Source organism: Castor canadensis, chromosome 7 (assembly GCF_047511655.1).
Source record: "Castor canadensis chromosome 7, mCasCan1.hap1v2, whole genome shotgun sequence".
Classification (NCBI taxonomy): Eukaryota; Metazoa; Chordata; class Mammalia; order Rodentia; family Castoridae; genus Castor; species Castor canadensis.
In genome coordinates, this window is record NC_133392.1 from 42,807,394 (window position 1) to 42,821,741 (window position 14,348).

General features: G+C 40.8%; 1 protein-coding gene across 17 annotated transcripts in view; it reads left to right on the forward strand.

The window, feature by feature from the left end:
- Positions 1 to 14,348, forward strand: part of Sgms1 (sphingomyelin synthase 1) — a 292,465-nt gene that overhangs the window by 48,839 nt on the left and 229,278 nt on the right. The gene's annotated exons all lie outside the window — the stretch shown is intronic.

Consider the following 14,348-nt stretch of genomic DNA (forward strand, 5'->3'; position numbering starts at 1 on the left):
TCAGATCAGAAACTGGCCCTGAGACAGTTAGGTTGTTGTGGAGGTTGCCATCCTCCACTTGGCTCTAGTTAGGACCGTGAGTAGTCCTGTGAAACACAGAAGTGTAGTGGAGAAGGAAAGGCAAAGACAGGGCTGGATGCTATGAGAGTGCTAGCGGAGATAGCTGGGCCCCTGGAGCAAAATAGCTCTGAGAAGATCAGAAACATGTTTTGAGATGAACAGTCATGTGTTTCATTATCTTGATTTTTTTTTTTTTTTTTGTAGAACTTAAATCCTTTCAGAAGGTATTAGAGATGATTTTGTTTATGCTTGGGCCATAGATTTCTTTTGCTTCTCCTACCGCCAGGTAGGAGAATGTATACAGAAAACTATACACAAAAGACTATGCATGATGAATGTATACAATTTGAGTTTGCACATATGAATATACCCATGTTAACACCACCACAATCCAGGTAATAACATTTCCATCACCTCCAAAAGTTTCCTTGTGTCTCTGTCCGTGTCTGTCTTTTTTTCTTTCGGCAGGAAAGGGGGATAAGAACCCTTGAACATGAGGTCTGTTCACTTAACAAAATTTTAAGGCACAATAAGTAATTGTTGAGTGTAGGCACCATGTTCTGTAGCACTCATTTTGTGTAACTGTATTTTTTTTCGGCTCTTTAAATTATCCTTCTATCCCTATGTCACCAATTCTATTGTTTACTTGTATAAGTTCAGCTCTGTTCAATGCCTCATCGAAGAGGAATCACGTGGGCTGGGGATTTCTATACTGCCCTCTAGGTCTGTCCACGTTGTCACAGATGGTAGACTTCCTTTTTAAGGCTGAACAACATTCCACTGTATGTATATATTTCTTACCCATTTGCCAGTGGACATTTGGGCTCTTTCTCTCTCTTGACTGTGTGAATAATGCTTTGATAAACATGGGAGTGTAGCTATTTTTTTGAGATTGTGATTTCAGTTCTTCTGGATATATACCCAAGAAGTGAGATTGCTCGGTATAACGTGTGCTAGTTAGCTTTTTGTCTGTGTGACAAATACCTGAGAGACGATCTAAAAGAAGAGATTTATTTTGGCTAACAGTTTCCAAGGTTGGCTGAGTCCATTGTTTTGGGTCTGAGGTAAGGCAGAATATGGAGAGGGGACATGGGGCACTATCTTGCAACAGAGGCTGTTCACCTCATGGTGGCCATGAAACAGAGAGGAAGAGATAGGGGACCAGGTGTCCCCTTCAGAAGCACACCCCCAGGGACCTCCTCCTTCCACCTAGGCCGCACCTCTTTAAGTTTCTACCACTTCCCAAGGCAGTGCCACCAGCTGGGGACCAAGCATTGAACACATGAGCCTGTAGGTAATGTTTCAGATTCAAACTGTAACAGTATGGTAGTCCCACTTTTAATGTTTTGAGGAACCTCTATACTGCCTCCCACCATTTCACATTCCTATCAGCAGTCAACAAGGGTTCTAACTTCTCCAACTTCACTAATACTCGCTTGTTATCTTTTGTTCTTTTATTAATAGCCATTCTTACGTGTGAGGTGGTATCTCCTGGTGGTTTTAATTCACATTTATTTCCCTGATGACTGGTGATGTTAAGCATTTTTTCATATATCTGTTAGGTGTTTGTATGTCTCCTTCAGAAAAATGCCTATTCACCTTCTTTGCTTATCTTAAGTTGGATTATTTACTTTTGCTGCTGAGTTTTAAAAGATGGAATCTTTTTTCCCGCCCCGTGCTGGGGATTTGACCCAGGGCCTTGCACATGCTAGGCAAGCATCTACCACTGAGCGATTTCTCCAGTCTTGCTATTGAGTTTTAGGAATTTTTTATGTACGCCAACAAATATTTTCTCCCATTCTCTAGGTTACTTTTTCATTCTGGTTGTTTCTTGTGCTGTGTAAAAGCTTTTCAATTTGATGTAGTCCCACTTACTTACTTTTATTGCCTGTTCTTTTAATGTTATACCCAAGGAATCATCACCAAGTCCAAGGTTCCTCTGACTTCTTTGAGGAATTTTATGGCTTCAGTTCTTACATTCAGGCCTTTAATTCCTTTTTAGCAAATTTTTATGTATGGTGTAAGATAGGGTCCATTTTCATTTCATTTTCTTTTTTCAACTTTGAGGTTGAACTCAGGCCTTTGTGCTTTTCAGAAAGGTCGGTGGTCTACCAGTTGAGCAATTCCCAAGCCTTTTTTGTTTCTACTAGTTTTTGAATATGGTCTCACTTTTATACACAAGCCCAATTAGACCATGACCCTCCTGTTTACACTTCCCACCTAGCTGGATGACAGGCATGCACCACTGCTCCCAGCATTTTGTTGAGATGGGGGTCTAACCTACTTTTAGTCTGGGCTGACCTTGAACTGTAATCCTCTGGATCTCTGCCTCTGTAGTAGCTAGGATGACAAGTGCTGTAGCCATAGCACCTAGCTCATTCCTTTGAATGTGAATTTCCCAGCACCAATAGAAGAGGCTGTCATTTCCCTATTGTGTCTTCTTGGCTGCTTTGTGTATATGCGTGGGATTTTTTCCCCCAGGGCTCTTACTGTGTTTAATTAATTTATATGTCTTTATGTCAAAACCATACTGTTTTGGTTATGGTAGCTTTGTGTCATATTTTCAAATTAGGAAGCATGACACCTCCAGCTTTGTTGTTTTTCTTGCTCAAAATTGCTTTGCTATTTGAGGTCTTTGTAGTTCCATACAAATTTTAGGATTTTTTTCCTATTTCCATAAAAAAATGTGTTTGGGATCTTGTTAGGGGGTTGCATTGAATCTGTAAATTTCTTTGGGCAGTATGGACACTTAATATTCTACCATTTGTATTAATGGTAACATAATATCTTTATTTGTGGCTTCTTTAATTTCCTTCAGTCATGTTTTATAGATTTCTCTGTGTGGTCTCTTGGTCAGGGTTATTTTTAAATAAGCCTGAAGCTTTACTAAATTTGCTTATTACTGATGACAGTTTTTTGGTGGCGTTTTAGGGTTTTCTACATATAGCAGACCTAAAAACAGATGAATTTACTTCTTTCCAATTTATTTGCCTTTTTTTTCCTGCTTAATTGCACTGGCTAGGATTTCTAGTACTGTACTGAATGGAAGGTAAGTGTAGCATCTTTATTTGTTCTGAATATTAGAGGAGCTTTCAGATTCTCTGAGTTGTGATGTTTTCATTTATGGCTATCTTTGTGTAGAGGTAAGTTGGTTATGCTGTGTTGACAGTTGTTACCATGAAAGAGTGTAGAATTTTGTCAGATGTCTTTTCTACATCTCTTGAGATGATCATGTGATTTGGGCCCAAGCTTTCAAGGTAGAATGTGTGCCCCTACCAACAGAGTTGCTATCAACACTCATAACCTGGGCAGATTGATCTCAGAGGAAAACTAGCCTGGTGTTAGATCTTCTGGGGGGTTCTCACTATGTTAAAAACCCTACTCTGGTTCTGTTTTAAATAATGGAGATGGGTCCTATAGTTTATTTCACAATTATATATATTAACAGAAAAGAAGAATGAGCAGAGAAGACAGTAAAAACAAAGGAGGAAAAAGAAAAATCTCTTTCCCACTGGCAGGCATTTATAATTTATGTTTAGTTTAAAAAAAGAAAACAAACCAGCAAATAACTAAGCATCTCTACAGTACTGTGTATCCCATTAACTTTGGTAAGATCATAGTCACAGTTTTAGCAGTGGAAATTGCCTCAAAACCAGTATGCAAATAGGTAATTTTGGAGCTACTATCGTACATGTCCTCCACTCAACCCCCCAAGCTTGAAGACACCTGTATGCAGAACATACTTGAAACAGCAAACTCTGTCATTTCATGGGCAAGGAATTGTGAATTTTTAGGTGTTGGCTATAAAAATGTTAAGGAGCAAACCCAGGTGGAATTTTTATACTCTCTCACCCTCACCCCTCAAAGTGGGATGCACAGACTTTGATTCCTCAGTTACCTGGGAAATCTGTGGTGGGTAGGTTACCTTGTATACTGCAGAAATCCAGTTTCCTTAGCTGCAAGTTAATTCCCTACTGGTTGCTTCATTTTTCCCAGAAAAGGGTTGTGAGCTTTGGAGGAGGTGGCCTTTCACCCTGGAACCTGAATTTATACAAGGTAGTATGGTCAGCTGGTTTGGGAGTACCTGGTGCCATTTTCTTTCTAGTTAAAGAGATAGATGGCTGGCCTGTGGTCAATGTTTATAAGATGCTTAGTGGCTGTTCCCAAGTGGCTGTTTTGTTGTTAGAATTTTCTTTGGTGATGTGGTGTGTAAAAGCACAGACGAGACAAATCTGAGTACAAATCCTAGCTTACTAACCTAGGGAAGGTTACTTGGCCTTCTATATTCCTAGTTTTCTCATCTGCAGAGTAGGAGTATCATTGTCTCAGTTATTTTAATCATTAAATGATATTATATGTGTATATTTATATATTTGTAAGACTTCTATATATAAATATGGGTTTGTAACCATTTAAGTCTATCAATTTTTATATCTGTGCTGTTTATGTACATATGTGTGCACACATGCACTGTACGTGTACTGTGCCAGACATATTGGCAGTGCTAAACACACAGCACGTGTTATGGTACAAATATGTACGCTATAGTTGTGCTCAAGTGTTGTTTTGTGCTGAGTACTGTATGGTGCCACTTTCTGTGTGCCATCCTCTCAGATGCAGTCGTGCTTACTGCAGAGAAATGGAAAAGATGCCAGGCTTTGTTTGAATTAAATTCAGATTCCAATTTGCTTTTCTTAGTTCCTACCCTTTTGATTTTTAAGCCTTTGTCTGTTTTTTTTTTTTTTTTTTTTCAGATCTGGGGCTTGAACTCAGGGCCTACTCCATTAGCCCTTTTGTGTGAATGGTTTTTCTGAGATAGGGTCTCGTGAACTGTTTGCCTGGGCTGGCTGGGAACCTTGATCCTCCTGATCTCTGCCTCCTGAGTAGCTAGGATTACAGGCGTGAGCCATTGGTGCCTGACTTGACTATGTTTTCTTGATGTCGACTATTGAAATTGATACTGCAGCCTGGACTACACAGTGAGATCTTGTCTCAAAAAAAAAAAAAGTAGATACTGTTATTCATGATTTTTTTGGGGGGCCGTTAAGTAGGTTCACGAAGATATTTCTGAATCTTTTTACTTACTTTACCTCATGGACACTAAGGGAGAAAGAATTTGTTTATAAAACAGACTGGATTTATTAGGCAGCCATTTATTTTTCTACTTTTTGTTGGTTTTTGGCTCAAAGCCCTGGTCAGCAAGAGTGACTGGTGCTTACAGTTGGGCTTGGTAAAATCCTTGCCAGGGGCAAGGGCTGTCAACTACCCTGGACTTAGCTTGTCCAGAAGGATCTTGAATAGGCGCAGTTTCTTTTGCCCTTTGTTTGAGATAGCAGAGGATAGAGGGGTCACAGTGCTCCGTTACTAGGACCTTGTTGGGTTTCACAGCAGTAGCACACAGACCTTGATTATTCCTGTTTCTCTTTTCTCTCATTGGGTCTTTATTTTCACTTTTAAAAAGAATTTCATGTGTAATGCCGTGGCACTTCCTGTACCCATAAAAGCCTAGGTAATGTTGACTTTTGAGGATTATTAAAATGTATATTCCTAAACAATGTTCATTTTCTTTGAATCATTGACGTCTAAGGATAGACCTGTGGCTTAATAACTGATTTACTAGAAGAAGAATTCTGCTATGCTCAGTGATTTTACATAATAAGCCTAGTCCTTTACTACCTATGGCACTGAGCGAATAGGACTGAAATGTGAATTTTTCTGCAAGTGAGGAAAGCCTGTTGAGATAGTAAAAAGTCTGCAGACACACCTTCTGTGTTCCAGAGTTCCCCTAGAAGAGTTTGCCATTTGTTTTCATGGCATCTTTCCCTGTAGATCCCAGGAGGGTCCACACTTAGCTGTGCTTTGTCCATGTAAAACTGCTTTAAGAAATACAACCATAGATTCCTAGAAGGTCAGCATTCAGCCAAGTGGCTTTTAATGACCAGGTGCTGTTGCCTCCCTGGTAGTAATAAAAACTTTCTACAGACTTTAAAATTTGTGTTCTTTCTGTTACATCAGGTTCCTCTGGTCCCTGGCATCCTAACTGCCCACTCCTTTTGAAAACACAAACTTGCAGTCCATGTCGTTTACTCTGCCTGTGTGTCCAAGCAGCATTAAAACCCCTCCCCTCCTTTGAACAAAGAGTTGTTCAATTGTGTCAACTGTTCTCCCTCATCTATGGAGGGGGAAGTGACTACAGGAATGTCAACATAAGTTTGGCTGTCGTGTGTGTGTGTGTGTGTGTGTGTGTGTGTGTGTGTGTGTGTGTGTGTTTCAACCAACCTTTTATGTGTTTTAGGATGATGACTTTTGGAAAGATGAATGGGAGTGATGGGAGTTGTGGTTTGGAAATTCACACAGCTGGAGGAACTGAAGAGAAGACAGTAAGGGGTCCTGCTGCTTCCTTTGGCTCAGATCATGTTATTCTGTCCTTTCATCTTCATCCCCTCCTTCCTGAACCAAGCATTTGTTTGGTTACCAAATATTATTCAGTGGCTAATATTTTCAAGCCCTCTTCAGTGTTATGAAACAAAGTGTGAGAACTTTCATTTACCTTCTTGTGCCTTATTATTACCTTCACTTACCTTATCTGTACATGTAACTAAAAATATTGCTCTATTGTGCTAGATGCTCTCTGCTTATAAAATTAGGATGTTTGTGTATTTGAGAAATGTGATGGTCAAGGCTGAAAAATCTCTAGTCTTACCCCACCTGTTTTTTTCCTAGTGAAATAGGCAAATGTCCCCAGACCTGTCGCTACACCTGAAAGGCAGCAATGTTAATACAGTGGGGAACATGACAATATTTTGTCAGTTAAACAGTTAAAATACACAGTGATGAAATAAGAGTTACAGTGGCTTAGAAATTGAATAATTCTGGAAAGTCCAGAATTAAGGAATATTTAATTGAAAAGGGAAGGACATAGTCTCTTCCTCGTGAAAAAGGATATTTTGAAGCATTTGAAATAGGTGTGTGTGAGCATTTATCTTTTTTCATTCCACTTTATGATATATCTAAGAACCCTAAACTGTAATGCCTCTCAGGTCCTGCGGGCAGCATGAGTTGGCGAAGTGAGTCGGACGTTAGGTAACAGCGGAGGTTGGGCACTGTGACACACCCGGGAGCTCTGTGCCCCTTGGAATGGGAGCAGCTGCTGCTTGGAGCCCGTTCCTCATTGCCAGGTGGCAGCCCAGGTGGAGGTGTGTGTGTAGGGAGATCTTCCAATTTCTATGGATATCCAGATTTTTAAGTAACTGATTAAAAATTCTTAACATTGATACCATGTGGGTCAAACAAACTATCTGTGGGTTGCATTTGGTTCATGGGTACCTTTTGGTTTTGGGTCACTAGAATGTATTGTATACAACCTAGAGTGCTCACAAAATGATCACTGTTTTATATTTAAAAACAAAAGTTCTAAGCATTAATTACAGAACTTCCATTTAAATTTGAGTTGCAGTGTCTCCATTTGTTGTGAGTTTAGCTCTCTCTCTCTCTCTCTCTCTATATATATATATATGCCACAGAGACTTGCTTATGGTGGGGTCTTTAAAGCAGAGCTGTTAAACTGAATTGAATGTTGGGGAATTTGATAACTCATAGCCTTCTGTGTACAGGGATCAGAGAGCAGTCAGAAGAAGCTGTCAACAGAGTAAAACAAAGATAATTAATATGTTTTCTGGTTGCAGCATCCTTTTTGGTGTCTAGCAAAGAGAGAAAGCATTTGCTTTCAAAAGTGAAGGACTACTAGGGGCATGGCTCAAGTGGTAGCACGCTTGTCTAGCAAGCATGAGGCCCTGAGTTCAAGCCTCAGTTTCACCAAAAACCAAAGGACTAAAAAGTCAGCTAAGATGGAAAAAAAGAGAGGGTCAGTCTCATTGAATTCCACTTTTGTGAAATGAATCTTCTTCATTTGTTCTTGTTTTCTAAGCAATCACTTCTCCAGCTTGACTTCTTTTGATGTTTTATTTTTGTCTTCCTCTTGAACTTTTGAGAGCCAAAGGTTGTCAAAATGTTCCCACCCCTGTCCATGTGTTCTTGCTTGCAAATAAGAACATAAGCAGGAAAAGCATTCATTGCAAGAATATCCAGCAGCTACCAAAGGAGACTACGTTGCTAAAACTTCAGCAAAAGTCAACCACAGGCCAGGCGCTGGTGACTCATGCCTGTAATCCTAGCTACTTGGGAGGCAGAGATCAAGAGGATCAAGATTCAAGGCTAGCCTGGGCAACAAAGGCGAGAGCCTATCTTGAAAACACACAAAAAGAGTGCTGGTAGAGTGGCTCAAGTGGTAGAGTGCCTGCCTAGCAAATGCCAGGCATTGAGTTCAAACCCCAGTACCACCAAAAAAAAAAAAATTCCAATTACAGAAACAGTAAGCCACCACTCTGCCTGGACCTTCTTGTGGAAACACCCCAGCTGGCACCATCCACACATGCAGCCACATTCTTCGCTGTCTTGTCTCTGTGTTACTTGCTCCAGACTAAGTCCTGGGTGGGTACATCTGGTCATTCTAGGCACACAGGATGTCAGGGATAGAAGAGGCAATGGCTCTCTGGGTGTCTCTGGGCTGGTCCCTCCTCCCGCTGGTCCTCATCCCCACTGAGGTGACTCAGGTGCCAGACATGTTGACTTTTAAAGAACTTCCCAAGAGAGAAGAGAATAGAGGCATGTGAAACTGGCAGAGGCAAGGCTTATGGTTCTGAGGACTTGGTAGCTGGTGGAAGAAATGAAGGGTTCAGAGAGGTAGGTTACTTGCCCAGGGCATTTAGTGTAGTGTTGGAATTTTCTGTCATTAGTGCTTGGCTCCCAAACCCATGCACTTAGCCACTTCCTTTGCAGATGCAACATAAATGGCAGCTTCACAAATCCTTTGAGTTTCCACCCTGAAGTGTACTATAGAGGAACTCAGTGCCTCTTTGACGTACATTATGTTATCTGCTTTGCAGCAGTGGGAAATTCTTCAGTGTCAATACAGATGACTTTGCCACATACGATTTTATAGTTTTTAGAAATGATTTTCTCAGGGTACATTCTCTGAACACCTAATAGGTGTCCAAAGACTATGTTCTAAGCCTGCAGTACTAAGTTGAGCAAATCAGTTTCTGCTTCTATAATATTTTAGAAGAAACAAGTAGGTTCCATATATATGTATATGTGTGTGTATGTGTATATATATATACACATACACACAACTTGTTTATTTGGTAAAAAGCTGACAAATGGAAAGTTTTAGAGGTTAAAAGAAAGTTTAAAGCCTGCCAAAGAAAAGACTTGCATATCACTTGTAATAAGGAGTGGGTGAAGGGAGTTTCAGGAAAGGGACAGACACTGCAGTACACTGCAGATGAATGGATGACAGGCACGAGAGCCAATCCTTCTTACATGACCCAGCCTTTTTTTAAAAAAATAATTCAGTTATCTGTCCTTATCTTATTCTCTGCTGCTCTACAGCATTTTTGCAAGGGCTAAATCATTATTTTATCACAATCTGTTAGCTGTGGGCGATTCTAATTCTCCTATGTTCTCTCTTGCTCATAAAGGACCAGTTTGGCTACCACTGCATTTGAGTTGCAGAATTTAAAGAGCTGTCTGAATGATCCTGCTACTGGGTGTGTGACCACCAGTAGGAACACTGCTGAGTTCTAACTGTCGCATGTGTTTTTGGTGGTTATTGGGGGCCTGTGATCTCCAGTGGACTAGTATTGCAGTAAAGTCCTATTGCTGGCACCTTTTGAAAATGTTCTTTTATTAAAAGCACCTAATTTAAAAACTCATGCTCACAAGTGAAAACAAGTTTCTACCAGCCAAGCCTCCGGAAACAGACATTTGCCTATTTAGAAGCCCCCTCTAGAAGGGGATGCTTATCTAGAAGCTGCACTACCTTCCCTCCCCAACCACTGTTTCCTAACCATAACCCTGACTTGTGCTAGTCACTTCCTTGCAGCAGTTCTTTTCTGTTTCACAGTGTGACAAATCCTTCTACCTGTGCAAGTATCGGCATGCTGTTCAGTAGATACAGCCAAGGCAGAGATCCAACATGCTTTCTCCCAAGTTAAAGTTGGTGCTTCCGTGGCTGGAACAGGAGCAGGCTTGGGTGCAAGGGTATTTATTGCATTCTGCATTTCAATATTGGGTTGGATGACCAGTTATTGAGTTTGGCCTGAGTCCTGGTGTTTCACAGGCCATGGGTAGTGCCTAACTTCCTTCCAGGCTGAGCCCTTTCAGCCTCCTATACCACTTTCCCTGGCGGGATCTGGTGTAAGGGCTGGCATGGAGTCTTGGGAGCGGGCACCTGACTAGAGAAAGATTGGTTCCAAAGCAGTGTAGTCAGGGCTGACAGTCAGGGGCTTACCATCATGGCCCAGGTGGCCCATGTCGTATTACTGCTTTCACATGTTCCAGTGCCTGTCAAGCTGCTTACTTGCTCATGAGGGAAATTTTTGCTTTGAGGCTGTCAAGGCTGGCAGTTTGGTGTTGCTGAAGCTGCTAGGAACTTTGCTGCTGAGGTTTTCTTTTTGCAAGAGGAACTCACCTTGGAAAGGACAGAGTAGTGACCAGATCAGAGCAGGGAAGTCTGTTTTGGTGATGATGGCACCCCTGGAACGATGAGGAGATGTGCAGAGAAAACCCGCCCGTTCCTATTTAAGCTGTGATTTAAAAGATATAACTTTGCTTAAGTGTCTGCAACAGTGTTTTTCAAAGCATAGTCTCCCATCTACCTGTGTCAATCGGGGAGGTGGTGGGAGAGGGGAGGGATGAAGGTGGTGGTTTTTGTGGGTGTGTGCGCGCAAGTTCTTTATACATGTGTACAGAGGATGTTTGTCAGCTAGGTAGATTCCTGAGCCTCATAACAGAACCACCAAACCACAGTCTGAATGTAGAGGCTAGCTATCTGCATTTTAGTCAGACACTTGATTTTTGTATATAGGAAGGTCCTAGTATCTGTAATCTAGAAAGTAACAGTTTTATTCATTCGTTTGGGTGAGGGTTGAGTTAGACTGGGGAGGCACTGGAACTTTGAAAGGAGAGAGATAAGAAAGGATGGGCCTCAGACTTTATTGATTTAATTATTTAGCTGTACTGGGTTTGAACTTTGGGCCTCACGCTTGGTGGACAGGTACTGTACTTGAGCCATGCCTCTAGCCCTTTAGTTGTTGATTTGGAAAAGAGAAGTGCACATCAGCTCAGGTGGACTTTTTACACTGTCTTGTAAGAGTCTCAATTTTTAACTCACCTTCTTGGTAAAAGTTCTGAACCAGATAAAGATGTGCTCTCTGGTGGCTTGGAGATGCCACTGCAGCCTGTCCCTCCTGGGCTGGGAGTGGGTGGTGGCTAACACCTGGAGTCCTTCCTCTTTAGGGAGAGGTCCACCTCAGCGATCCTTGAAATGGTTTGTGGTTAGTTTCCAGGCATGGTTAGTGCAAAGCAACCTCTGTCTTTCAGTTTAGTTAACTTAGTTCTTCCTGTATCAGATGAGAATCAAATAAACAAGAAGCATTTGAAGCACCATAGTGATTTCTGGTTAGTTTTAGATGGACCTTTGATTAAAATGAGTGTCTACAGTCAGTGTCTTTCATAGCTGCTTTAAAATCTTCAGTGTTTAAAGATTAAGGATTTGTTACTGTGTTGGGCATGGAGCAACTTGAAGCTGGCATAAAGTGACCAACAAAGCTCATTCTTAGAATTTCAGAATCGTAAAAGGTTTGAGCTGGAAGAAATCCCAGAAGTCCTCTAATCTAGCAGTGCCAGTGGTTAAGAGATTGGACTGGGGACCCAGATAGCCTGTGCTCCATTCATGCTCTGCCAGGTGATGACAGCTGTATCCCTTTGTGCCTCAGTCTCCTCAGTTGTCAAGTGGGTGTGGCAATACTTACTTCATAGTATTGTTACAGGATCGTGATGAGTTGATGTCTTCAAAGTGTTTGTTCCAGTGCCCCAAACACAGTACGCACTTATGTGCTATATAATAGGTGAAACTTTGATTTGCTTGAGGTCATGTAACTAGTTCAAGTTTCTTTTTAACTCCTAATCTTATTTTATTTCTCTCACATGTATCATCTGTTTCTTAAACAGTGGATTAAAAAATTTGTACTTGCCCATTAGAAGCTGTTTTTAGACTCTGCTTAGCGTCGGTACTCGGAGACCAATTTTGAATAACAAGGTATGACTCTAACATAGAAAGATTAACAGATGTAGCAGGCCTTTTGTATCCTGGTAGTTGTGGTTCCTTGCCTAGTACTGTAGCCTTTAAAAATGAGTTAGGAAAATTGTGTACCAAGATCCTGAAACAGTATGTGGACCATGATCATAGTTGGTGAAACTTACAAAGAATGGAAGAAAATCACTCAAATGACCACAGTGTTAGGGGACTGGGATTACCAGGGCCAAGGTATGATACTTTTTTGTCCACTACTGTCAGGTTTCTTACCAAAAGGTTGGATCACATTGAAATATGGAGAAAGGTTCTATTACTCCATTGCATTGATTTTTGATTTGCACTTGGCCATTGGTAGTATTCTTTCCTGGCACTAACATTTGGCAGTTGTATTGTTAGAATCTGCAAGCAAAAATCTCACTGTGCACATGTGTGTACACGTTTTCATGTAGTTATGTGTGTATGTAACAAATTGAGGGAAAAATAGTGAAAATCCTTAAGAAACCACATTCCCAATGAACAATTTATACCAGCTTTGTTTCCTTTTTTCTGTCTTCACAGAATTTCCTTTTCTGTGTTTAAGGAGGCGTCAGATGTTTCCTGCTGTTTACATACCTGAATTGAAATTCCTTGTAGTTTTAGTTAGGTGGGAATGGTTTGTTTTTTAAAATTTGTTAGGGAACATAATGTATACATTTTGTCTACATGCCTGGTAGACAACCCATCCAAGCTGTGGGTATCTACCTGGAACTTACTGTGGGAGACTCCTTGTACCCTGTGGATAGGCTTGGCTTGCCGAGAAAACCTGATAAAAGCTTCCTGATAGTGAGTTCAGGGTGGCAGTTTATGTGACCTTAGATAAACTTTAGTGTTCAATTTCCTTACCAGTAGAATGGATTTAATTGTAATATATATATATTTTATATATATATATATATTTTATATATATATATATATTTTATATATATATATATATTTTATATATATATATATATATAAAATCTAATGGATCTCCCTGGTTCAGAGATTTGGCCAAGATAGTTATATTAATCCTTCCTCTTTCTCTTCACTTCCTAAGCAGCCTGGGTATCAGTAATCTGTGACTGCTTTTGATGTCTTTGAAAATACACACATGTGAGTGATGGAAAAGGCCTTGGAGCTAGGCCTGAAGGTACACACATGTAACCCTAGTACTCAGGAGACTGAGGCAGGAGGATCCTGAGTTTGAGGCCAGCCTAGGCTACATATTGAGACCCCTGTCTTAAAAAAAAAAAAGATGACAAAAGGCCTTGGAATGATAGTGCAGGGTACGCCTCTGACAGCCAGATGGACATGGGCTGTGTTGTATGATTGATGGGGTTTGGATATGGATGTTGCTTTAAAAAACCAAAAGTAAACTGAAGTAAGCTTATGACAGGTAAAACAACATTTTAGGGGGTCTTCCTTGGCTAGACCTTGTAGTGTTTATTAACAAGTCTTCAAAATGTGATGTGTACTCCGAGGCAAATTTATGCTTCCCTTTGTATAGCTGTCTCTTGTCTAGATGTCGTCTGAATGCATCTCTGTGTGCCAGTCTTATAGCTTCCAGACCAATATATCTTTACAGGAAAAGCAGAATATTAGGTCTAAGGCCTTGGGAATTCACGTTGTTGAACACCAAGCATCTCCAGCTCACCATTAATCAAGAAACGATGCCAGGTGCCATTTTGCATTGCAGTGTTTGGCTCACTCCAAGTTGCTTATCTGGGATATTTCAGGCATGAATTTAAGCAGCCAGGTGCAACTTGTTCACTTTTTATGGCAGAGATGGATTTGTATTCAACACATGGGGGAGAAAGCTCATGTGGTGTGAAATATCTTAGTAAGAAAGCCAGCAGATGAGAATAACCAGGTTAGTGAGAGTTCATTGAACCATTCACACAATTGCTAATCACATGATGAAATCCTAAGCTCCACCTGAGGGAAGTGTCCTGGTTACTAGCAGGGACTTGAGCAGAATCTGCATTTGCCTCTGACTCCATACTTAGAAGCTGTGAGACAGCTTTTCTGTGCCTCAGTTTCTTCATTTTTAAGAAAAGAAGAGGTAGTAATATTACCTGTCTCTTGGGGTGACTGTGAAGATTGTGTAAGTAAA